Source organism: Temnothorax nylanderi, unplaced genomic scaffold (assembly GCF_030848795.1).
Source record: "Temnothorax nylanderi isolate EJ_2023f unplaced genomic scaffold, tnyl_v1.0 TNYL_tig0015_pilon, whole genome shotgun sequence".
Taxonomy (NCBI): Eukaryota; Metazoa; Arthropoda; class Insecta; order Hymenoptera; family Formicidae; genus Temnothorax; species Temnothorax nylanderi.
Window position 1 is genome coordinate 360822 of NW_027249077.1, and position 27222 is coordinate 388043.

The window sequence follows — 27222 nt, forward strand, 5'->3', positions numbered from 1 at the left end:
TCTTAACACTCTTGCGATATCATATACCTAAAGTCAATTAATTTCTTATGACATGGTCAATCTGAAGGACATAACGTTACTGTTGTCGTCATTTGTTATATATAATCAATCTAGAAGTAAGAAATAATATCAAAATAATAATTACAATAACAATTGTTTTACGCGTCTTCTTTTAAGAGCATTGAAATCTTCCTTAAGTTATCTCATGCCATATGTTTTAATTCTTTAATAAGCAAAGCAAATCTTTGAAGTTATATCGATATCTAGAACTATTTTTCGTACATTAAAGAGAAAAATTTGAATTTGTTTAATGTAATTATTTTCATAATTTATGCAATATAGAATGTTAGGTTCTTCGAGCCTTGGGTGGATGACTTTAATAGATTACAGATGACGTTGCAATCTATTATTCACTAGCGAAAAATTTACAAAAGGTCCAGAAGTTACAGTTTTCTATTTTTAACGTTAATATTAGATGTCTGATTAATAAAGATTCAGATTTAATTTTAAAATGATGTTGTCTCAGGTAGCGCCTTTATATTTTCGCAAAATTTATCTCGGATCAGCGATGCTCGATATTCGATATCGCTTTTATGCATAAGCATCCTCTCCTCGGAAGGGCCACGCGAGGTCACGTTTCTCACGCTACTATCTCATTTCGCGTATATATCACACGGAATCAATGTCGCGTGAAAAGCAGTTTAATCACAGAAGCTAGGGCGTGATCATGCGGGATTGCCTTCCGGTTACGACTATAGCCTTCGCGCGCATGTAAAGGAGGTTTTCTCCATTTATTGGCAACGATTTGCACAATCTGTGGCAACTCATACCCCATTGTCGAAGGCCGACGCTATGTATTGTACAGTTGCGAGTAACAATGACGCTGATTTCGATTAGATTTTTCTCGTTACCAACGTTTATTCGTGACTGTCAGCTTTCTGTACAATATACAACTTTTCGATCTTCATCAGTGGGATAGGTGTTATTGTATGTTGCGAATGCTTACCCGGTAAAAAAACTTTAGCTGAACTATCAAGCGCAAAAGAAATGCAAATTTCATGCAAAATAAATTAATTATTCAGTAATTCCGAAATATCATTTTTAGATAATATGCTCTGAATACATTAGGTATATTTAGATGAAATTTTTTGTTTTAAATCTGTGCAACATTATACCAATTCAGTATAAGCTATTCCAAATAAAGCTTCGATTAAATATAGCGACTTAAAACTCTTGTTTTCTTACTGCAGTTCCATTGAATTATGACGTAAGAACCGTAGCGTAAAAATTAATTAATTTTTATATACAATATTACAAGAAGAGAAATTAATATGATTTCTCACTTCTGATGTTATGACATAATATTACTGCAATAAGGAAACGAGAATCTTAAATCAACGAATGTTAGAAGCATAACTCGTGTCATTTAATAAGTTTTAAACTTGCAGTAACTATCTAATAAATACCGTGAATTTCGAGTAAGTGATTCGATCATGCTCGTACGCACGAGAGAACCGGCGGAATTTACACTTAACGAACAAGAAAACTGTGAGGTAACTTACTGGAAATGCGTAGTAACTACAGTTGCAGTTAAATGTTAACGAGTTGCTTGTGCATCTTCAAGATTTATTAAGTGAAAATTTACTGTAAAACATCGCGTATTAAAAGTTACATAAATTATAATAATCAAACAGAGATATCCAATATCAAAACGTGAATATTAGTTAACTTAATATTAATTAATTTTAATTAATAAATTTAATTTAATTTTTATTCTTTTCAATGCAAGTAATTTTTAATCGATGAAATTGGGCAAATTTATTGAATTCAATTCATGACGTTTCGACATAAATTTTGGTCTTTTTCAAGTATGAATTATAGTCATAGATTCTATAATATAATAAACTCACAAAAAGTCTCAATAATTATGACATTGTGCCTAAACGACGCTATAAGCCTAAAAACTGAATTATTAAAAGGTAAGTCAAAGTAATATACCAATATGAAAGTCAAAATTAAAAGAAAGATCGCTGAAATGTTTTTCATTAAGAAGTATAATAAGAAATATAAAGAAGTACTGCACGATTAATCTACAGAAAAACACTGAAAATTTGACTGCGCACGATAGAGTAATTAACGCTGCGTAGTTTTTTGTTTTCTTCGATTTCTTGCACTATATTTACGACAACTTTAACTATTTACATTTGTTATCTTTGTTTGCTTACTTTAACTAATTTATAACGCTCATTGTCATGTGGTTTTGACGTGCTTCTCAACATGAATTCCATCCACAATATAATTTCGAGACATCAATATTATTACACTTACCAATTTTACGTTTATGTAACGCACAAAATATGTAAGCCTTGCAATTTTATATTAATTTTGATTCTCATATTACTTTTTTATAATTCAGCTTTTAGATTTATGACATAGTATTTAGGCACAATGTTATGATTATATTGAGATTTTTTGTGAGTCTACGATATTACGGAGTCTATGGCTCTAATTCACTTGAAAAGTATAAAAATTCATGGTTAAAACATCGTAAATTTAATAAATTTGGCCAATTGGATTGATTAAAAATTTAATTTACGTCCAGGTAGCAGAGTGACGTCAAATGACGTATTAATAACGTTTTAATGACGTCAATCTCTAACGTCAATAAAACGTCATTAAGACGTCTTTAGACGTCATCCTGCTACCTGGACGTTAATTATTTACTGACGAAGAAAATGTCATTGTTTTTATTTTAATTTTTTTTTAATGTTTCAGACTTACGTGATATATATATTTTTATTAATTGTGTATTAATAAACTGCATATTTTTGTATCTTATAAGATATATTATTGCAATACGCATAACGATACGCATCGACATGATTTTCCAGATTATATGTAATTATGTAATATTTTTAAATTTTATATTATATAAAATAAACAATTGCAATTATTATATACTTTACTTTAAAATGTCTTTTGTAATGTACAGGACTAACACACACGCAAGAGTAATCTTCGATATCCGCATTAACTTCAAAGATTTGATTCATTTCTCAATGAATCGTAGCGCCATAATTTGCTGTAATTAAAGTACTTGTACATGCAGGAAACAGCCAAAGTTGACGCTTTGGACCACATACTTTCGTAATTATTGATCACAGGTAAACAATTAAATCGACTAATGAGGAATCACCTCGCATGTGTATCATACATATATGGAGACTTACGAGGTTCAGCCGAATCGTTTATGTATCCCGGCAGCGTATAACATTTATGCTAAAAGGTAATTAACAATAATTATACTAGACTATATTTTTAATTACTCTGATCATGATTCATAACATGTATTATTTAGGAATTTGGCCTCTAATACGAGCAAATATCACTTTTATTTCATTCCGTCAACTTGGCAGAGAAATACTTCTTTCAAAAGAATCAAGATTTTTCAATGTTCAATAACTTTTTCAAGAATTTAGTTATAAAAATTTACATATGGGAATAAAAACAAAAATTTAAAGCTCATCCAGAATGCAGGTAAAATGTGATAACTAAAATTAGATTGAAATTGGTACAATTTCGTTTAACTTTTGTTTCTATGCTGGAAACACAGGAATCTTACATTTATTGTTTGTAAATGTAAATGCCCATAGAAAATATAACTCACTTTTTTTTGTTTTAGTCTCTGATCAATGTAAAGGAGACTGAATCTCGTACGACTGAATCTCGATTCGACCTTAGAAGGCAGTAGGGGTGTTGTGTATGCGTTGAAAACTACTTGAAGTAAAGTAATCTTGACAGTGATAATTGCTAGGTAATGTTTCGCCACGTGTTGACGGGAACAACTGAACGAGCAACAGATACGAGTCGAACTTTATAAATGACGAGAGAAAGTAGAGGGACACTAACTCGTCGACAACTCCACGTTGCCGAAAGCTTAGTTGCCTATATACTATATATCGATTGTGTAATTTAAGAAAGAATTGTTTTATATATTATATATAATTATGTATATAATATGTATAGAATTAAATTCTATAAAATTATATTTTGCTAGAAAATACAGGGTATCTCAAAAGTCCCGGAACGGTTAAATATGTCAAAAAAAGTGGAAAATATGGTAAAACGTTTTAGACAAAAGTTGTATTTAAAAAGATCTATTTACTGACCTTATCAGTTTGACCACAGGTAGTGTCGTTAAGGTCAGGGTCACTTTGAATTTTTTAAATTGGATTCCCTATTTTTTATTGCGTATTTTTGTAGCCCTTGTCGAGACATTTCAAAACACTATAATAAAGCTATCTTTCGTTAAGAATTTCCTAAAATATTTTAAATTTTGTCACAATATTTTAAATATAAAATATGAAATATCATGTAAAGTTTTCACACTACTCACTTTTTGATGACTTTACTTTGATCGAGGGGCTATTCATTCTCGAGTCAGTGAAACAACATAGGACGTTATCGACCGATTGCATACGATTAGTGTCCTTAAATTTAGTTAAATAAGGAAAGCGCTCGGCTCGAGCGTTTACGACTAAGATTCGACAGTAGTGCGCGCGTTATTCCTAACGCCAACGTTATTCCCTAACGACTGCAGTCGACTCGCACCGACTCGCTCCTTGTTGACTCTGACTCGCGCCTTATGAGTTCTGCCTCGCTCCTTATTTTCCCGACGACACCGATTCTCTACGCTATCTAATATCCTCCTTCCTTATATTCGCTATTTGTAGCGATATTCTATATACCCAATTGTGTATTTCTAATTATTTATAAAGAAATAAAGTTGAAAAAAGCGACTTTTACAAAAAGAAAAAAATATATATGAGGACAAAAAGATATTTTTTATGATAACTTTATTTTTAAAATGTGTAGGAGCATATAGAGAACAGATAAAGAAATTTTTTAATTTTTTAGAAAATGTAATAAAAAATGTGACAAAATAATTTGATTTATTATGTCAGTGAAAAAAATATTTATGAAAAAATTTTTTAATTTTATAAAAAATGTGATAAAAAATGTTAAAGAAATATAATATTTTTTTAACCCTTAAATGCCACCCGGGGTCCAGCGGACCCCAGACCCTTTAGAATGATATATTTTCAAATGTTCCCGCCAAATATGGAGCTCATATTTATTTATTTATTATTTTTTATTTTTTTGATTTTGGAGCCAACATTTTAACTGTTGGCGATCTTAATTTTTTATACTATGTTGAAATTGAAATTTTAACAATATAAGCATTTTATTCTCTTTTCTAAGCCTTGAACAACATTGAAAATAATTTTCATAACTAAATATCAAAAAATCAATAAGTAAGGAGACATTTTTCATGCTGGGGTCTTTTAGACCCCATGTGTCATTTACGAGATTCTTGAGAGGTGTGGCATTTAAGGGTTAAAGTAGCCTATATTTTTCACAGCATCCTAGGGAGTAACTATACAAAGTCATATACTATGTCAAAGTATGTAGGAATGTATAGAGAACAGACACAGACAGACATTCTATTATATATATATATATATATTTAAATATTTATTCCCTACTTGTACATATATGAACTGTTCAGGATATTTTATCCTGCAATAAACATAAACATCACATGTTATAAAAATAATCGTAAAACAATAAGATTTATACCTTTACAAAATTGTAAAACATAAACAATAAATTTGAATTTATATATTTATTTCCTACTTGTACATATATGAACTGTGGACGTTGCACATCAATAGTTATATTTATAATACACCGATATCATCCAGAAATTGAATGTTGGTCCCATTTATCTTTCTACGAAGGATGTGTTCTGTTCGGTGGTGGTGTATCTTTAAAGTTTATCTTTGATTGCATTGTTAATATCGCTACTTAAGCTAAGACCGACTTCGGTAAGTACTGGGGGCGGAACCGTATGTCTGTATTGGTCTATTGAAATATATCCGTGCACAGCCAGTTCTAGTAACATTAAATTGCCGCTGCCGTCCACATTAAACCAGTGACACAAAACACCAATAGGCTTCTTGTTTCCGCTGACATTTGCAAAAGTGTTAGAGTATTCGATACTTCTCCAAGTTTTTCCACTCATGTATGCAAAACTAAGTACAAGGCCTATTATATATTTCTCATTATTGTTCTGTTGGAACAAACACCAGTCCCCGACATGTATTTCTGTAACTATAGAATTGACTTGCTGGCTTACTGAACAGCGTTTTTTATTTTCGTATTCGCCAGTTCTGACTCTTTGCAAGCGATCATTACTGAGTTTCGAAGACTTCGAATTAAGCAGCCAACAAATTGAAGACTTACGTACAACATGCTCTTTTCCTTGAGAATCTTTAACGACTGTAAAATGACTGTTAGGCTGAATGTCTATTTTATTTTCTGAATAATCTTGTAACTCTAATGTTCCTGTAACATTAGATAAGACGTTTAAATCTTGAAGTATTTCTTCGGATTCAGCAGATGTAACTGCATATTCAGTAGTATTTGTTGTGACTGTAGAGGAGTCTTCACTATCCGAGTCAACTTCATCATAGAAAACGCCGTCATTGTTTGTGTCAAGTGTGGGTAGATTTCGAATTTGTACGTCATCTGCTGTTGTTATGTCTACTTTCATACCTAACATTGATATCATCGCAAAGGCATCTTCTTTCGCACGATGAAGTATATCTTTAATGACGGAGCAATTTGGAAGCAAAGAATTTCTGCCAACTACAACTGTGGGAGTGGATATTATTTTGTCTTGTGCTTCATAGGAAGAATTTAAATGTCTCGTTCTGGGAAATATAAGGTTTTCTCCTTGGCTTTCAAAATCTGTAACGGAAATATCTGCTTGCAACTGTATTCGTTGTATTCGATGGATTGAATCTAGAAGACTGCAATTTACAACAGTAGAGCATGTTGTACTTGTCGACCTAAAATTGTGAAAAAAACTTTCACATTGCTGGCTGCCATATTGCCAAGGTAAGAAGTGTTCGATTGAATTAATTGTCATGCATCTAAAAATGCGTTCAGTAAGCCTTGCGCGTTGAATTCAATACATAAATATGAATTGGCTGTTATGCTATTATTTGTCAATGAGTACTGTGGTTGCGATTTGATCCAGGCTCGCCACATACGCAAGAAAAAAACGCTATACCATATGTAATAAATTCTGTTTTCGATAGTTTCTGATATTGATAAAAAAGAATGGAGAACGTAATATACTATTTTCAAATAAGCTCTTGTACCTTCGCTGCCCGGGACATGATTTTGCAACAAACGCCAAATTGTAGGATCACACATTCTCAGGACCGAATTGAAATTCATTTTGTCTTTCGACGACAAATTGCTTTGGGTTAAGAGGTGTTTATCCTTTGATACGGTATCTATAAGAATCTGCAAATGTCCAGCGGAAATGAAGAAGTTTCCTAATGGCATTACTATAGAAGCATCTACCAACAATACTATAACCATCTATAGCTACTGTAGTGACAATACTATACCAACAATTACTATAGAGGCATCAATATTCTAGATTTAAGTTTGGTACCAATGTGTACAGTGTCCTGCGTGCATATAAACGTGGGCAATACATCTGCATGAAATTCTGGGATATGGAAATTGAGACTTATTGGTTCGAAGTTAGGAGTTTCAACACCAAGGTTTGATTTTATTTGCATGGCCTTCATAAGACGCGAATCTCCATCAGAAGAAATACCAACAACTGTTATGCCATGATCCTTAAGATTTTTACTGATATAGTCCCAACGTTTAATGACATGCTCGGTGCAAAACTTATTGTCAGTACCAAATACACAGAGAGGAAAACAAGGGGCGTCACTTTGTAGCGATTGAACCATTATCGTGTATAAGTAATTAGCTACTGTATTATTTTCAAAATGGTCTTGAATGGCTTTAGCAGAATTCGCTTTGAAAGAAAATGCAACTGGCATTCCGTGGTCATCGTGCGGTAAAACGAATCCCACCAATTGATTAGTATGTGAATCATATTGAATTCGACCAGTAATGCGCGTTGCATCTTCACTGAGCCAAACTAATGACGTTAAATTCCGGGCGCTCAAAAAATATTGTAATTCTGAAATGCGACAGATACCTTCAATTAACGGAACATAGGATGAATGTATATAGCGACAAACAGTGCTAACAGAAGGCAAAGGTAAATTTGCTGCTAAAGTTTTATAGAGAATGCGACCACCAACTATAAAAATATAAGCTAAAAATTGTTTCAAAACATTCTCATACGAAAATCGGCCCTTCTTATAATCTGTCTTTGCTTCTGCACACCGAACTAACATAGATAGAAATGTCGATTTTGCACCTTCATAAATTTTTTTAGACTTAACAAGATTATCATCACAGTTGCTTAAAATACTGCTTACATTTTCATTCACTTTTATTCGGACATTATCATCTTTTTCGTTTTCATTGTCGAGGCAAGCAGTCCGCAAGCTGCCCCGACATTCTATTCCCCCATATACTTGTCTAAGCTAGTGAGGACATTGACAGCCTGACCCAAAATCGTGGTTGGATCTGTTGCGTTTAAAATTTGCATTGTGCCTCCTGCTTGTGGTGCAGTCGAATTGGCGCTGTTGACATTCTCCATCACACCTCCGTGCTCTGTATTATATTACTATTATATTTCAATATTCTGTAGTCTTTATTTTTTATGGACCTAACTTAAGATTTACATACCTGAGTTCATAGTAAAATCCTGCCCACTAACACATGACACATGCGGAGGATCAGCCGATGTTTTTATTGTCTCAGCCGATTTTTTTGAATTATTTTTATTTTCAAAATGAAGTGTAAGATGTCTCTTGAAATTTGATAATATCCATCTTGATTTCGCGTTGGGATCTTTCGTCGTTGATATAATACTCGAACACACAGGACATTTCATTTTTGCCTCGTATTTTACAGCATTGTCTTTATTTTTAATAATTACGACATCAACTTGTACGTCTTCTTTGATCAATGAAAGATCAGCAGATCCCTTGTTTTCTTTTCCTTTCGCCATGCGAGCTATTTGTTTTTGCAACTTCTTGATCTCAGCTTTTGGATCGAAATGTCTGGAAGAGTCACTTGATGTTGCTGTTTGATTGGTCGACTTACTGATGCCCCAATAGTCCAGAGGTTTACTTTGAACGAATTGTACCAATTGCTTAATTAAAAGTTTGTCGCCAATTACGAATCGGAAGTCTTCAGGATTACGGTCATATATTCCGAAATAATTATTTAAGTCTGTTGTGCTTATGTCAAGGAATTTGATCATAGATGTTCTGGCAAATACTTCCAGTTCTGAGATTATGTCGTCAGTGATTTGTCGAAAAGAAAATGGATTGTTCAAATTATTAAATTGTATAATATTCTTAATGTGATTTGGAACACCCAGGTCCAACTCTGTGTGTATTTTATTCCAGAAGTGCGATCGATAATCCACTTCGTCAGTCTTTTCTTTTGCACTGTTATCACCCATAGCTGTGACCTAAATTTCAGAACAATACTGTACGGGGTCTGAAACAAACAAGTTTAAATGTTTCTACTGTTAATACCAAATAATATGTGTTAAACTGTTGATATTCCAAGTACAAGCTTGAGTCTAGTTGATTTAATTTTTATTTATTTATTTATCAGCTCCACGATTTATAGTCCCCCTTATAGAAGCTTGAGTCTCGTTTGTTTAGTTTTTATTTATTTATTTATCTGCTCCTTTATAGAATTCATTTCATGTTTTGATTCTATTCATTTGCGGCTTTTTCCCAGTCGTTCTTTTTTTTATTTTTTATTATTCAGGATTTCTTTTTATTTTCTGCCTTTTTTTCCTATTTTCCATTTATTTAGGGTTTCTTCCCATTCGTTTGAGTTTTTCGTTTTTCATTTAAAGGGCTACATACACCTGCAGGCACCGAAAATAGCCCGATATTCAAGACGTTGTTTCTCAAAAAGTATTACGAATATCGCAGCGCGGTTTTTAGCATTATATAATATGTACTTTGAGTAAAAAAAAGTGTTGCAAGCGCATTAAAACATATTAAAAATTGCAGAAGATATTCCCGTTGCTTGGCGTCAGAGGTGTTTTCAAAGTCGGTATCAACGATATGTAACAGTTGCAAACACATGTAACAAAGCACATGTGCTTTGATTGAGCTGACATAGCAACATTGATGTTATGTTACTGATACGTAAATATGGTGCTGGTTTGCTGGGGTGGGCTCATCCTAAAGTTTAGTTTGTAATAACAACACGCCATAGAATTTTCAATCAAGTGAAATTGACAATCACATGCTCGATCAAATGTCTCATATCCCCTTTATGAAGAGTGCGCGTTATCGTGAATCTGTTTTGTATCGAAGCGTTGAGGCCTCTTTTCCGCTATGCTCATTGGTCATCTCGATTCTCGTGTCGCTTGAACGTCGTCTGTTTCGTGTATGTACAGCGTACATACACGTGTCATTACGCGAGGTTATATGTTTTGTTTATTGACAGCTTGAGATTTTATTTTTATGTCATGTAATGTTCATTTTAAATATAAAAAATGCCAAATGACGCGCTCGAAGCGCGCGCTATGTATTGTACTAGTAACTTATAAGGCTGAGTTTCACTAAACTAAGTATTTAATAAATTAAGCATAGTCTTATTTATGATATATTTTACGTACGTCAATTATGTAAGAAAATTTAACTCACCTTTTCAAAATAATCAACCACATCCGATCACTGAACACATTACGTTTTTCACGAGGTTTTTCACAACCTCGGAAAACTTTCGAATAACGATATTTTGTGTATTTGCGTTGTCTGTTATGAAAACTATACAGTGGTGCACAATTGTGCCCCGCGCATGCGCGACCATGCGAGGAGAGGTACACCCTACGCGGCTTCTCCTAGCGCTGTTGGCCTGTTTAGTGATTCGACTTTACTGCGTTATGATTCACGTTTAGACGCGCTGACTCGCGCCTTGTGCGGCCTTATGCATTTAGACACGCTGAGACTCGCAAAGATTCGGGCGTGACTGCGTCGTTATGTTACATTATCCTAACGACTTCAACCGATTTTTATCTTATTCGCCTGATTCGTGAAATAGGAATGTTATCTATACAACGTAGCCCTTATTTGACGCGATTTTATATCGATTGCAAACGTTACAGAACGATTAAAAATCATGACTCGAGAATGAATTGCCCCTCGACTTTGATACTTTTATACGTAGAATAATGAATAGATACATGAACATTAACATTCATAAATATATTCATAAATTATTTATACACATTAATATTTACATATATTTTTTTTTTAACAAAGTAGCTATTACATTTTCTCAGATTTTTTTACCTGTAACGCTCTTACTAAATGCAATAGCGTTTTGCACATGTTACAAATATATTATTAATAAGATTCTGAAATAATCTTAATAATAATATTATATAACATAATTATTATATAATATTGTTATGTAATATAATTATTATATAATATAATTATAATCTTCCGAAATAATCTGCTTCTTATTATTTGTATCCTCCAAAAGTTTAATTTTTCATAATTAAACAATATTATGAGAAATTAAAATGAGATATTAAAAAACTTTCTTTGAAATACGCAATAATTTCAGTCGGTATGAACAACATTTTTATATTGAAAAATTATTTTTTTCCACTTTCAGACCACTTCGGTCGGTCATATCACGATCTCAAGAGACAGATTCGTATTCTATACGATATCGGGAAATGTAATAAAAACGACAAATAAATCGCATTACGCGACCTTACCAAAAGATAAATATAAAATTGAAGCGAATAGATCTTACCCGATCTTCCCTGCCAGAGATAACAAATCCAGCCTCGACGAATCTATTTGCTTTTGCAAATCTATAAACCATTCCGAAAGACGCATAATCTGAAATGTTTGTCGTATTGAAGAAAATATTGTGGGATCGCGAGCGACGCAGCGGCGCCCTCGCTTGGCTGAGAGTAGAATGAGGGCAGTCGCCCGATAGAAGCTATACGAGCAAGACGTTTGTGCGCTTCGTTAATAATAAAGTTCTTTTCACTATTTCCTTGTAAACCTCGTGTTTCTTTCCGTACGATCCTACAATTGGGGGCTCGTCCGGGATAACCGCGGATATCGGGATCACGGTAAGGTCGCGAGTGAAGACGACGTACGCGGGAAGAGCGACGAAGCGAGAAAGTTCTAGAAGTCGCGAGAGGCAAAGGCGAGTGCCCACGCGAAACGTGTCCGTACGCGTCGAAGAGGTGATTCGGTCCGGCGGATACGAGACAGTTTACGGCGTTCTAAAGGAGGTTTTTTGCGAGTGCGGTAACCGTAGTGAGGACGTTGGATAAGCCGATCCAACGACGAAGCTGTTGTGCGGCGACGAAGACGAAATCGCGTACAGCGGGACGTGGCAAGATGGCCTCCTCGGCGGGAAACGCGGCAAAGAACGATATGGCGACAGACGATACGACGAAGAAGACGGAACAGCTTGCTCTATCATCGACGAATAGCAGAGTGGGCTTGCGCGAAAAGCATAAGGCGACGGATGACAATCTGGGAAACGACGATGTGCTGGTGGCGGACAGCGCAGTTGATATTGACGACATGACGAAGAATCAGCTCGTAGAGCGATTACGTCAATTAAAATTGCCCGTGTCGGGGCTAAAGGCGACGCTGCGTGAGAGATTGCAGGCGGCTACACAGGAAGACGATAGCGACGAAGACGAAGACGTTAGTGACGAAGAAGATGGCGAGGACACGGTGTTGCATTGTGACGAGGACGAGGGGAAACCCCCCGCGGTCGGTCATAGCGGTGGGCGCCATAATCGAGGATCATTATCGACCGCGCGACGAGACGTGACATCGACCGCGCGACGAGACGCGACACCGCCCTCTCATTACAACCGTATGTATTACGAGGAACGCGAACCTAACCCTCTCGGCGTGAGAACGGGACAGCTCGTGTTGACATACAAAGACGTTGAAGACGCGCTGACACCTTTCAGTGGCGACGGCACACAGAACGTAGGAAGATGGTTTACGTCATTTGAAGAGACTGCTGATTTGTGCCGGTGGACCGACGTGCAGAAGATTATTTACGCGAAGAGACTATTACGCGGTTCGGCTAAACTTTTCGTAAATTTCGAGTGTCGAGTACAATCATACGGTGCGCTCAAGAAAGCGTTGATTAAAGAATTCGGTAAGACAATGAACAGTCGGCAAGTGCATAAAGAACTGAGTGCAGTGTCGAAGAAGTCGGACGAGACATATCAAGAGTATGTCTATCGCGTCCCTGGCGAAAATAATATGTTTATTGAAAGTTTATAAGAAGTTTGCTTAAGTGTTGAGTAGATGTTTTATTTGTGCTTTAAAACATTTATTAAATTGTTTATGAGATGTAAATTTGAACATGGAATTGTTTATGAGATGTTCACGGCTATGTTTAATACGCGTTCGGAAAGTGTTGTGTGGTGTTTTTCGAGTGTTACAAATGTTTACGAGGTGTTTTAAGCAGCGCTGTGAACTGCTGCTTAAAACACCTTCAAACTTCTTATAAACTCTCAATAAACATATCTATTATTTTCGCTAGAGATACATTTTATGTTTATTTAATTATTATCAGTCTTCAAAAATAAAGATACAATAAGGTTATATGAACGTTATATCAATCCAAAAGTGTGCCACACTTTACTATGAAAGTGGACTCCACGATACAACTAATACACGTTGTGCAGTTCCGTGATTTATCTATCGTTCTTATAACATCGTTCGTCGTATTTTAAATAAGAGAAACTGATCCCATTGAATGCCATCTATGATTTAAAAACGTAAATGGTTTCAAAGCGTTTCTTATAAAGTGTTTAAGTGGCATTTAATAACATAGTCTCAAACGTTTCCATTATAGTTTTCTAAATATTTAGAACCGTCTGCTAAATGTTTGTTAGCAGACGGTTTGCAACGTGCTTCGAAACAGTGTAAACATCAATAAAACTCTTCATAAATAGTGTGTAACCATTGATAAAACTCTTCATAAACAAATATAAGCACAATCTCTCACTAATAATTTTTTCCAGGGATAAAATGTTTAAGTGGTGTTTAATAACATAGTGTCAAACGTTTCCATTATAGTTTTCTAAGTATTTATAAAATGTTTTGTCAGCAGAGAGTTAACCAAGTGTTTGCAACTTACTTCCAAACAGTGTAAACATCAATAAAACTCTTCATAAATAGTGTAACCATTGATAAAACTCTTTATAAACAAATATAAACACATTCTCTCACTAAAAATTTTCGCCAGGGGTACTGGAGCTTGCCGGTCACACGGAGATGGAACTCGAGGCTAAGATACAGTACATTATCGACGGTGTTAAAGACGAAGAGGTAAACAAATCTATATTATACGGTGCGACGACGATTAAGGAGTTACGTCAGAGATTTGCGCAATACGAAATACAGAAAAGTAATCGGAGTAAGGCGCAACAACATTCGCAAACGCAAGGTAAGAAGAAGCCGGCGAGTAATGCGGGTCAGACCACGACAGCCACTGCTGGCAAACGATGTTTCAACTGTGGCGACACGAAGCATCTAGGTAAGGAGTGTCCTAATAAAGCGAAAGGGTCTAAATGTTATTCATGCGGCGAATTCGGGCATATTGCTGCAAAGTGCCCAAAAGGAGCAGACTCAGCGAGTAAAGATACTACTCCAGTAAGAGTGGATGCGCTCCGATCTCACAGTGACAAGAAGACGTATAAGAAAGTGAATATTCTAGGGAAGGATGTGTTACAGCCGTAATCGACCCTGGAAGTGATCTGCATCTCATTCGATCCAGTGTTTACGTGCATCTCGGTGCCCCTCCAATCAGGCACGAGATTACGAAGTTCAATGGCGTAGGCGCATTTAACCGGAGTACATGAGGAAGATTTACGGCAGACGTGTCCATCGATGAAATATTGTTCACTCTGGATATCGATGTAGTGCCAGACGATTATACCGGACATGATTTAATCATAGGCGGTGAGTTATCGGATTTAACTGAGATCCGTATAAGAAAACGACAAGCTGTCATAAGAAAGCTTAATGACGACGAATCGAAGACGACGACCGAAGATGCTAACTGGGCGGAAGTATTATGTATCGGCGTACAAGATAACGAAGAAAAAGAAGCGAAAGCTCAAGTTACGCTTGATCACGTGGAAGATCCGAATATTCGAGAGCGTGTACGAAAATTAGTAGAGGACTATTAACCGAGGAAGATAAAGGACAGCGGCGTGAAGATGCGTCTGATACTCAAGGACGAAATACCGGTACATCAGAATCCTCGTAGATTGTCGGCGGAGCAACGGAATGCTGTACGCAAGATCATTGACGAGTGGATCGAGAAGGGGATTATACGACCGAGCAGCTCGGAGTACGCCAGCCCAATAGTCCTGGTGAAAAAGAAAGACGGAACATGGAGGTTATGTGTCAACTATCGAGGAATAAACCGTAAGATAGTAAGGGTAAGGCAACCCTTTCCACTGATCGAAGATCAACTAGACGAACTGACAGACGACGAGGTATATTGTGTGTTAGACTTGAAAGATGGTTTCTTTCATGTACCACTGGACGAGGATAGTATCCGTTATACCGCTTTTGTGACGCCAGACGGGCAGTACGAATTTTTGATGGCGCCCTTCGGACTATGCAATTCTCCGGCGGCATTTCAACAGCTCATGCGAGAAATATTCAAGTTGGTGAAGACATATTTAGACGACGTAATCATTTCGGCGAAAAATGAAAAAGATTGCTTATCTAAGTTGGAGCAGGTCTTGAACATAGCTCGTGACTACGGTCTGAGAATAAACTGGAAGAAGTGTAAACTATTGGTACGACGTGTGGAGTATTTGGGACATATAGTGGAGGCGGGAACAGTAAGGCCATCCGAGAAGAAGATAGAGGCGGTGATGCGATTCGAGAAACCCACGAGACGCGATAAAGTACAGAGTTTCTTAGGATTAACGGGGTACTTCCGGAAATTCATACCTCAATATGCTTTGATAGCACGACCCCTGTCGCAGCTGTTAAGAAAAGGAGTAAAGTTTACGTTTGCTGCCGAGCAGGAACAAGCTTTCGAACAACTGAAGACGGCTTTGACGAACGACCCGGTGTTGAAATTATACAAGATTGGTGCCGAGACGGAACTACACACCGATGCTTCTAAACACGGTCTAGGAGCTATTCTATTGCAGAGGGATGCCGAAGATAATCAGCTTCACCCGGTGTACTACGCCAGCTGGAAGACTGTTGGAGCTGAAGAGAAGTATAGCAGCTACGAATTGGAAGTTCTAGCGGTGATCAGAGCTTTACGCAAATTTCGCGTATATTTGCTAAATATTCCCTTCCGGATTATAACGGATTGCCGAGCGTTCGTGCAGACGATGTCGAAGAAAGATATGTGTTTGAGGATAGCCCGCTGGGCACTACAACTTGAAGAATTCGATTATGAAGTGAAGCATCGAGCAGGCACAGCCATGCGTCATGTAGATGCATTGAGTCGGAATCCGGTGGAGTGTCTTACCATACACAGAATGCAAAGTGCATTGGTGGCCCAAATTAAACAAGCTCAAACGGACGACCCGGAATTACGAGAGAAGATCAAGTCGATGAAGACGGACGGTGACAAGGACTTTGGAATGTCCAACGAAGTATTATACAAACAAGATGGTGGAGAACTTTTGTTAGTCCTGCCTAAAGTCATGCAGAAGGAAGTCATCCTGCAGGCACACGAACGAGGCCATTTTGGATGGCGAAATACTGAACATCTGCTACAGCGTGAATATTGGTTTCCTCAGATGCGGTCCAAGGTACAGCAAGTTATTGGCAACTGCATACGTTGTCTGTTGGCAGAGAAGAAGAGGAAAAGCTGAAGGTCTGTTACGGCCATTACCCAAAGAAGATAGACCACTTGATACCTACCACATTGATCATCTAGGTCCAATCCCATCCACGAAGAAGAGCTACGCTCACATATTTGTTGTAGTAGACGCATTCACGAAGTTTGTTTGGTTATATCCTACTAGATCCACGACGACAGATGAAGTAATCACCCGATAACGTAAGCAAGCTATAATTTTTGAAAATCCTAGGAGGATAATTTCAGATCGAGGAACGGCGTTCACATCGCATGCTTTCAAGCAGTATTGCGAAGAAGAAAATATAGAACATAACCTGATTACGACGGGAGTTCCACGCGCGAACGGCCAGGTCGAAAGATTGAATCAATCCATCATTGCGATACTTAATAAATTGACGTCGACGAAGCCAGAAGAGTGGTATAAGCACGTAGACAAGGTGCAACAGTTTATCAACTCTTCATTTAACCGAAGTATTGGTGTCTCACCATTTGAGTTGCTAATAGGAAGAGATATGCAATTAAAAGAGGATCTACAGCTACGTGAGATTCTACAGAAGACGGCCATCGAGACTTTTCAACAAGAGAGATCTGCGATCCGCAGCGAGGCGAAGGAGAATATCCTGAAGATTCAGAAGGAGAATCGAGAGACTTTTAATAAAAAACGGAAATCTGCTACCAAGTACCGAGTTGGAGATGTCGTAGCCATTCGACGAACGCAACTAGGTCCTGGTCTAAAGGTGCACCCGAAGTTCTTGGGTCCCTACAAAATGGTCACGGTGTTACGGAGTGACCGATACATCGTAGAGAAGCTTGGAGAACACGAGGGTCCGAGACGTACGAGTACTTCAGCAGACAATCTAAAGCCATGGCCTAACCAGGCCTGGGATCCAGACATTGACGTCCCAGGAGGGAATGACAGTGACTGTGACGATGACGTAGACATCCTGAGCATCGAGGACGATGCTGACTTCAGAATGGCCGAGTGTGGGATCGCGAGCGACGCAGCGGCGCCCTCGCTTGGCTGAGAGTAGAATGAGGGCAGTCGCCCAATAGAAGCTATACGAGCAAGACGTTTGTGCGCTTCGTTAATAATAAAGTTCTTTTCACTATTTCCTTGTAAACCTCGTGTTTCTTTCCGTACGATCCTACAATATAGAAGATCATTTTAGATTTATACAGGATGCCCCATTTTATTTCTGACAGTCAAATATCTCGATATCATGTAGTTTTAGAAAAAAATGTTTTAGACAAAAATTTTATGGTTTTAAGGGGAACAGATGATGAAGATATGGACTTGACCTTGAGTGACCTTTTCAAAGTCAGCTTAATGTAATCGATGTTTTTTAAATAGAACATTTTTTATTGCATATTCTTATAGCCCTTGTCGAGACGTTTTCATCGCGCGATCTACCTCGTTATAATATATTCAGAGAACTGGACTAATTTGACTTCGTTTAAAGTCCATGTGTAAAGAGACTTTTGATTGACAAATCCCTTCAAGAAATGTTTTCCATTATCAAACATAATGTTTCGACGGAAACAATAATTACACAGAACCACAAAAAAATTTTTGGAAAATTAACTGGAATCAGAGTAGGTGTTTCTTATAGATTTTGGGTCACTGAATCCGAATTCGTAAACCGTTACGAATTCTATAAGAAACACCTACTCATCCCAGTTAATTTTCTAAAAATTTTTTTTGTGGTCCTGTGTTATCTGCTTCTCGTCTATTAAATGTGCTTATTGTTACGATAAAAGACCATATATTTATAATTGCAAGATATAATTGCGAAAAGAACGCCTAATTTAATTTAAACTTGTAAAAAATAAAATTTAAAAGAAATTTTTTTTTAAATAGTATATAAAATCTATTTGGTACGATGTCATAAATAAACGTTTTAGAATGCAATTGTAATATAAATTTTTTTATTTCCATAGAATTAATTAAACGACAAATATTAGTTTCGTGAACATAAATGTTGAACTTAAAACGTTCTGTATATATGTTACTTTATATATTATTATTTTATCATAATTTATATGTTTGTAATCATAAGATGAGAAAGGAGGCAGTAAGAGCCAAGCGCGGTAATTAGAGCGTGTACATACCCAGATAGCCAAATCTGTTCGAACAAATAATGCCAAATACTTGCTACAAATTTTGGTTTCAGAAATGGTACAAATTTGCATCAAAATTTGTTTTATCAAATGTTGTCGACAAACTGCTAGCAAATACGTATCAAAACATGCGTACACAATTGACGCCAAATTGATACCAAATATCGAGCAAAGCTTAGTAGTACCTGATAACAAATTGGCATCAAATTGCCGCTAAAATTAGTTGACAAAACCTAACACCAAATTAATGCCAAATATTGAGCAAATTTTGGTGACAAAGCTTGAGAACAAATTGACGCCAAATACCGAGCAAAGCTTAGCAACTACCTGATAACAAATTGGCACCAAATTGCTGTTAAAGTTTGTTGACTAAACCTAACGCCAAATTGATGCCAAATATTGAGCAAATTTTGGTAACAAAACTTAAGAACAAATTGACGCCAAATACCAAGCGATGTTTAGAGCGTTTCATTCAGATGGCGCGACACGTGAGTCGCCACTTTCAACGCGCCCCCACCTCCTTCCTCGCTCTTGTTCAGTGTCATGGCCGCTCTTGCTGCGTTTCTTCGGACGAGACGAGTACGTTTTCCTTCTTTCGTAACTGATTGAGCTAAGCGGCACGTATTCTGGAGACCAACCGAGCGAGATTCGACTTCCCAAGGAGAGCTCACCGCCAGGAAAAGGAAAGCTTGTGAGGGAGGATTGAGGCGAGGAGTTCGGTCCAGCGAGCAGGGCCCTTCCGATATTCTCATTTGGGACGCCATATTGGAAGATCGACATTGATCGTGGTAGTACAAGGGGCTCTGCAAGGTTAATTCTCGTCTTAAGATCTGGAATTGCTCTCATTCTTGTGGCTCTGGTTTATATTCTAGCCCTAGAATTGATCTCGTAGACAAAAGCAGAGGCCACCCTCTCTTTTCTTTTCTTTTTTTTCTTTTCTTTTCTTACTTTGATTTCAATCAGTAATCCAGACTCCTTAATTCCGCCCTGTAAGATCTGGTTAATTCTCGTCTTGAGATCTTGGAATTGCTCTCATTCTTGTGGGTCTGGTTTATATTCTAGCCCTAATGTAATTTTAATATATGCATTATAATTTTACACTGTCAAATAATAAATAATATCGTTTGATAATAATAACAACAGTATAGATAATAGTAACAATTTTATTACTTGACTTATTTCATTCTATTTTTGACAACTCGTAGGGTGTCACTGAATGTTTGGTACTTTTCTCATATTTAGATAGAGCGAGCCAAACTGAGTCGAAAAGTCATGTACCATTTTGCAATTTTCGCAATAGTTGATGAGTTATTAATGATTAAAAATCGCCGTATTAGCCCGGCCCACCGCCAAATCCAAGCGCGCGGCGAGATGCGGCCGCCCCGCGGTCGGCGCGCGGGCAGTTGTTTTCTACAAGCGGCGATGATTACGCACGAGCGGCGCGTAACGCCGGGCCCCCGTCCTGAGCGATGATAGTTTCTCGCTTTTTTAAATAGAAATAAAATTTTCTAACAACATAGAAAAATTTTTTGTGCGTACGTATGTACATACGTGTGTACATGCATACACACAGGAACATATCAATTGTACTGCTTAAAAAAGCGATTACTCAATTTACTTTTTTTCTTTTATTAAGTAACGGTTGTCTTTAAGAAAGAATATTTTCTTGATGATAGTCTTAAAATGTACAAATTTTAGAAAGAGTCTTTATCATGTACTCGAAAGAAGAATTTATACTCCTTCAAAGAACATAATAAAATTTTATCAAAGAAAAGTCAAAATAATAAATAAAGTAATATGAGGACCCTCGAGATTAAAATAGGAGAAGTCAAGGCTATGAGGGTCAGACGCAGATCACAGTGCGTAATATCAGAAATAACTGATTTATTCGTCGTTTTGATACATTACATCGATCCGTACGTTTCGGCTCAGTTTTGAGCCATCTTCAGCGGTAGTTACAGAAATTAAGTTACACACTCCGTACCGTATGGTGAGTATACTGATTCAAAGTATCAGAAAAATAGACCAATTGATCCATATCTGTAAATTTGTTCAATTAATGTTGAGATATTAAAAAGATCCCTTAGGAAACTCACCATTCGGTCTGAAAAACGTGGAATACAGAGCCATGTACATAATAAATACTCTCTGCGAGAAGACTTGACGATCTTATCGACACGACACATGCACAGCAATGATATGAAAGGTCTTGCAAGAAGAGGCATGTCGTAGGTCAACACACCGGCGAGGATTATAACAAAGCACGATTTGACACCGTCTCAAAATGACACGGATTTTTTGCATCATGCATATGTCACGGTTTTGAGCAAATTGTAATCCATGCTCATGAACTTTGGTCGTTGGCAAATCGGGGTTTTACTATTGGTACATGTAATATTGTGACGGTGTCAAATCGTGCTTTGTTATAATCCTCGCCGGTGTGTTGACCTACGACATGTCTCTTCTTGCAAGACCTTTCATATCATTGTGTGTCGTGTCGACAAGATCGTCAAGTCTTCTCGCAGAGAGTATTCATTATGTAAATGGCTCTGTATTCCACGTTTTTCAGACCGAATGGTGAGTTTTCTAAGGCATCTTTTTAATATCTCAATATTAATTGAATAAATTTAAAGATATGGATCAATTGGTCAATGTTTCTGATACTTTGAATCAGTAAACTACTCACCATACGGTACGGAGAACGTGTAACTTAACTTCTGTAACTACCGCTGAAGATGGCTCAAAGCTGAGCCAAAACGTACGGATCGATGTAATGTATCAAAACGACGAATAAATCAGTTATTTCTGATATTACGCACTGTGATCTGCGTCTGACCCTCATAGCCTTGACTTCTCCTATCAAAATAATTAGCAAATCAAATTTTTGTTTTAATTTTATATGCTTAACTGAAGAACTGAATAATTAGAATTTAGAATATTATTTAGTTTAAGTAATATTATCAAGAAAACATTCTTTGTAAAGATCATCGTTACTTAAAAGAAGAGAAAACTGAGTAATTGGTTTTCTTAGCACTAGAATGATAATTTTTTGCGTGTGCGTATACGGCACGCCGTTTTGCTATTTAATACCATCATAAAAATTCTACCAAATTAAATTGATACTCAAAGAAAAAAAATTATTATTATGTCTAGACATACTTATAATTCATCGAATTATTAATAAGCTATAATTGAAAATGCAGAATTAAAATTATGTCTAGACAAAATATTAATTCCGAATTTATTTTATGTTATGCTTAAAAAAAGGAAGAGAAAAAAAATAATTATTTTTTCTTTCTGTGGCAAGAAAATGATAGAGCGCTATCATTTCCACACACCACCTTGCGGCAGATAGCATGGCGCATTTTTTTAAGTGCAATGGTACCCCCAGTAGGTCTAATCCACTTTGCATTAAAATATTCTCATATTTTAATGCAAGAACTGTTTGAAGTGCCTTTTTCCAAATGATTAGGCCACCTCGACCCATCCATCTGTCTGGATATCGCGCGTCTAAAACATTTCGCGCCTTTCGCGAAAAATCCGCAGGAGCCCCATCGTAACTGGAAAATGCGCATTTTTCGCGACAGGCGCGAAATGTTTTAGACGCGCGATATCTGGACAGATGGATGGGTCGAAGTGGCACAATCATTTGGCCGGCGCGGTCGCCGGATATTAACGTGCTCGACTATTTCGTTTGGGGTTACATGAAAGATTTAGTCGAGTACACCGGCGTGGTGGTACAGAAACTGAGGTACGAGAAGAAATTCTCGCAGCTTTCGATACCATCACGCCGGAAATGGCGCACCGCGCGACGCGCAATATTAATCGAAGGGCCGAACTCTGTATACGAGAACGAGGAAGGCACTTCGAACAGTTCTTTCATTAAAATATGAGAATATTTTAATACAAAGTGGATTAGACCTACTAAGAATACAACTTAAAAAAATACACCATGCTATCTGCCGCAAGGTAGTGTGTGGAAATGATAGCGCTCTATCATTTTCTTGCCACAGAAAGAAAAAATAATTATTTTTTGGCTCGCGATCTTATATCGCGATTGCTATTTATGTCCGCAAAATTCACACGCAAAAAATATTATTCTAGTGCTAAGAAAACCAATTTCTCTATTTTAGTTCTCTTTTTTTAAGTAACTGTTTACTCTCTTTACTTAAAACAAGTAATATTCTGAATTCAAATTGTTTAATTCTTCAATTAAGATTATAAAATTAAAACAAAAATTCGATTTGCTTATTATTTTGACTTTTCTTTGATAAAATTTTATAATGTTCTTTGAAAGAGTATAAATTCTTTTTTCCAGTACATGATAAAGACTTTTTCTATTTGTGATGAATACATTTTAAGATTATTATCAAGAAAATATTCTTTCTTAAAGAACCCCGTTACTTACCAAAAGAAAAAAAGTAATTCCAGAATTACAATTGTGTACATAATAGAAATTCAAGTATTTAAATTGCGTACATAAGTAAAATTCGGGAATTACAATTATGTACATAATTTTAATTCCCGAAAATTTTTTATGTCATAACGTAAAATAAATTCAGAATTAATATTTTGTCTAGACATAATTGTAATTCTGCATTTTCAATTATAGCTTAACAATAATTCGATAAATTATAAGTATGTCTAGACACAATAATAATTTCTTTTCTTTGAGTATCAATTTAATTTGGTAGAATTTTTATGATGGTATTAAATAGTAAAATGGCATGCCGTATACGCACACGCAAAAAAATATCATTCTAGTGCTAAGAAAACCAATTACTCAGTTTTCTCTTCTTTTAAGTAACGATGATCTTTACAAAAAATGTTTTCTTGATAATATTACTTAAAATAAATAATATTCTAAATTCTAATTATTCAGTTCTTCAGTTAAGAATATAAAATTAAAACAAAAATTCGATTTGCTAATTATTTTGATAGGAGAAGTCAAGGCTATGAGGGTCAGACGCAGATCACAGTGCGTAATATCAGAAATAACTGATTTATTCGTTGTTTTGATACATTACATCGATCCGTACGTTTCGGCTCAGCTTTGAGCCATCTTCAGCGGTAGTTACAGAAGTTAAGTTACACGTTCTCCGTACCGTATGGTGAGTAGTTTACTGATTCAAAGTATCAGAAACATTGACCAATTGATCCATATCTTTAAATTTGTTCAATTAATATTGAGATATTAAAAAGATCCCTTAGAAAACTCACCATTCGGTCTGAAAAACGTGGAATACAGAGCCATTTACATAATGAATACTCTCTGCGAGAAGACTTGACGATCTTGTCGACACGACACACAATGATATGAAAGGTCTTGCAAGAAGAGGCATGTCGTAGGTCAACACACCGGCGAGGATTATAACAAAGCACGATTTGACACCGTCACAATATTACATGTACCAATAGTAAAACCCCGATTTGCCAACGACCAAAGTTCATGAGCATGGATTACAATTTGCTCAAAACCGTGACATATGCATGATGCAAAAAATCCGTGTCATTTTGAGACGGTGTCAAATCGTGCTTTGTTATAATCCTCGCCGGTGTGTTGACCTACGACATGCCTCTTCTTGCAAGACCTTTCATATCATTGCTGTGCATGTGTCGTGTCGATAAGATCGTCAAGTCTTCTCGCAGAGAGTATTCATTATGTACATGGCTCTGTATTCCACGTTTTTCAGACCGAATGGTGAGTTTCCTAAGGGATTTTTTTAATATCTCAACATTAATTGAACAAATTTACAGATATGGATCAATTGGTCTATTTTTCTGATACTTTGAATCAGTATACTCACCATACGGTACGGAGAACGTGTAACTTAATTTCTGTAACTACCGCTGAAGATGGCTCAAAACTGAGCCGAAACGTACGGATCGATGTAATGTATCAAAACGACGAATAAATCAGTTATTTCTGATATTACGCACTGTGATCTGCGTCTGACCCTCATAGCCTTGACTTCTCCTATTTTATAATCTCGAGGGTCCTCATATTACTTTATTTATTATTTTGACTTTTCTTTGATAAAATTTTATTATGTTCTTTGAAGGAGTATAAATTCTTCTTTCGAGTACATGATAAAGACTCTTTCTAAAATTTGTACATTTTAAGACTATCATCAAGAAAATATTCTTTCTTAAAGACAACCGTTACTTACTAAAAGAAAAAAAGTAAATTGAGTAATCGCTTTTTTAAGCAGTACAATTGATATGTTCCTGGGTGTATGCATGTACACACGTATGTACATACGTACGCACAAAAAATTTTTCTATGTTAGAAAATTTTATTTCTGTTTAAAAAAGGCGAGAAACTATCATCGCTCAGGACGGGGGCCCGGCGTTACGCGCCGCTCGTGCGTCGCGCCGTGTTATCATCGCCGCTTGTAGTAAACAACTGCCCGCACGCCGAACGCGGGGCGGCCGCATCTCACCGCGCGCTTGGATTTGGCGGTGGGCCGGGCTAATACGGCGATTTTTAATCATTAATAACTCATCAACTATCGCGAAAATTGCAAAATGGTACATGACTTTTCGACTCAGTTTGGCTCGCTCTATCTAAATATGAGAAAAGTACCAAACATTCAGTGACACCCTGTATACATTAATTGTGGCTAAGGTCTATACTATGTCATAGTGTAGATCTTAGCTACATTTCTGGCAAGTCAGTCCAAAGTATGCGGCTTTGTTCTCTATCCTTTTTATCTGTAGCAATTTTATTTCTTTTTATTTTTTAATTATTTTTTATGTATTATCTCTTATGTATCAGGTTTCTGAAGAAGACTAAGTATATAAAGTCGAAACGTAAAACGTTAATTGTATTTAAAATTTGTTTAATTAAACGAGATTTTGTTTTTAAATTTAAATTGATGACCTTTTTATAACTCGAGAAAATCAGCCAGCCTTCCATCCTATAAGTTTATTTTGTACTGTTAGTTTAATTAATTTAGTTATATTTTTTTCCATTAACATTCCATTTGTTATAGTGATTGTGCAGTAGAAAATCTGAAAAAATAAATGTTTTTAAAAAGTAAAGATAGTATATATTTTGAAATCTATGTATTTTATGTAAACATAACATTTAAATTTATTTGCAGTTTATTTTAGAACATGCCAAAAAACACCGTTTCATAAGCTTTCTAAGAAAGTTAAAAAGCAGAAAGTGAATGTTGAAGTTGTAGAAGAACTCAATTCAACAGATTCTTTAATTGAATTCGATCAGTCGCATATTCAGCAAGCACATGCTTCCGTTAAAAGCCAAAGTTCCGTAATACCAGATTTTCTTCATAATCAAAAAGAATCTGAACTTTCTCATTATTCTTAACTTTTTCATCATTCTGAACTTCCTCACCATTCTGAATTTTCTAATAATTCTGATCATTTTGAGTACTCTGAACACTTTGATTTCGAAAATAACGATAATTATAGAGATATATTTAACATTAACAGACACACCGGCAACAATAACGAGGCTCATTCAGATGACAACGATGATAATTCTGAAAACTGCGAGAATAGTGATGAGAATAAAAAATATTCGAAATGTTTCGTGAAAACAAGAGTTATAAAGAAGAGTTATAAGTGTATAAAGAGTTATACTCTTATAGTCTTAAAGAAGAGTTATAAGAGTATAAAGAATATGTAATATTATGTAATAAAATGTTTCATTCTACTTGCCGTTTAAATCTGATTAAGGCAAAATTGTAATATTAGTTTGAAATAGAAACAATTTAAAAAAATTTAAAATACAAGGAAATGCTTTAGTTTTATAACTATCATATTCTTGCAATATTAAAAATTTTACATATTCTTTCTTTGATTAAAATATTTCTCAAAATAATCTTGGAACTGTTGATGAAATATCGTGTATTTTTTTATCTGTAAAAGTTTAAAGTTTTGTTTGAATAGTTTAAAAGTTTTGTTTGAACGGTTTAAAAGTTTTGTTTGAACAGTTTTTTTCTGCTGTATATTAATTTCTATTACATCAAACACTACAAAATTCACTTCGGTTGCTTGCACCTAAATGATGTATATTATTCTTTTGTTATTTCTTTCTGACAACAGTACTGCATTATTCCATTGTAATCGACGAACTATGCACATTGTGAACATTTGTTTATTTCAATTTTGCATTCTTGCAAATAATAAATCGTGTTTCAAGTTTGAACTAGTTGTTTAAATATGCACGGTAGTTATTATTGTATG

At 35.9% G+C, this 27222-nt stretch overlaps 1 long non-coding RNA gene across 1 annotated transcript; it reads left to right on the plus strand.

The window, feature by feature from the left end:
• Positions 1–19002: 19002 nt before the first annotated feature.
• LOC139768219 (uncharacterized) lies at positions 19003–26694 on the plus strand. Its single transcript, XR_011717313.1, has 2 exons — positions 19003–19818; positions 26467–26694. It is a non-coding gene; the product is annotated as an uncharacterized lncRNA (long non-coding RNA).
• Positions 26695–27222: the final 528 nt, after the last annotated feature.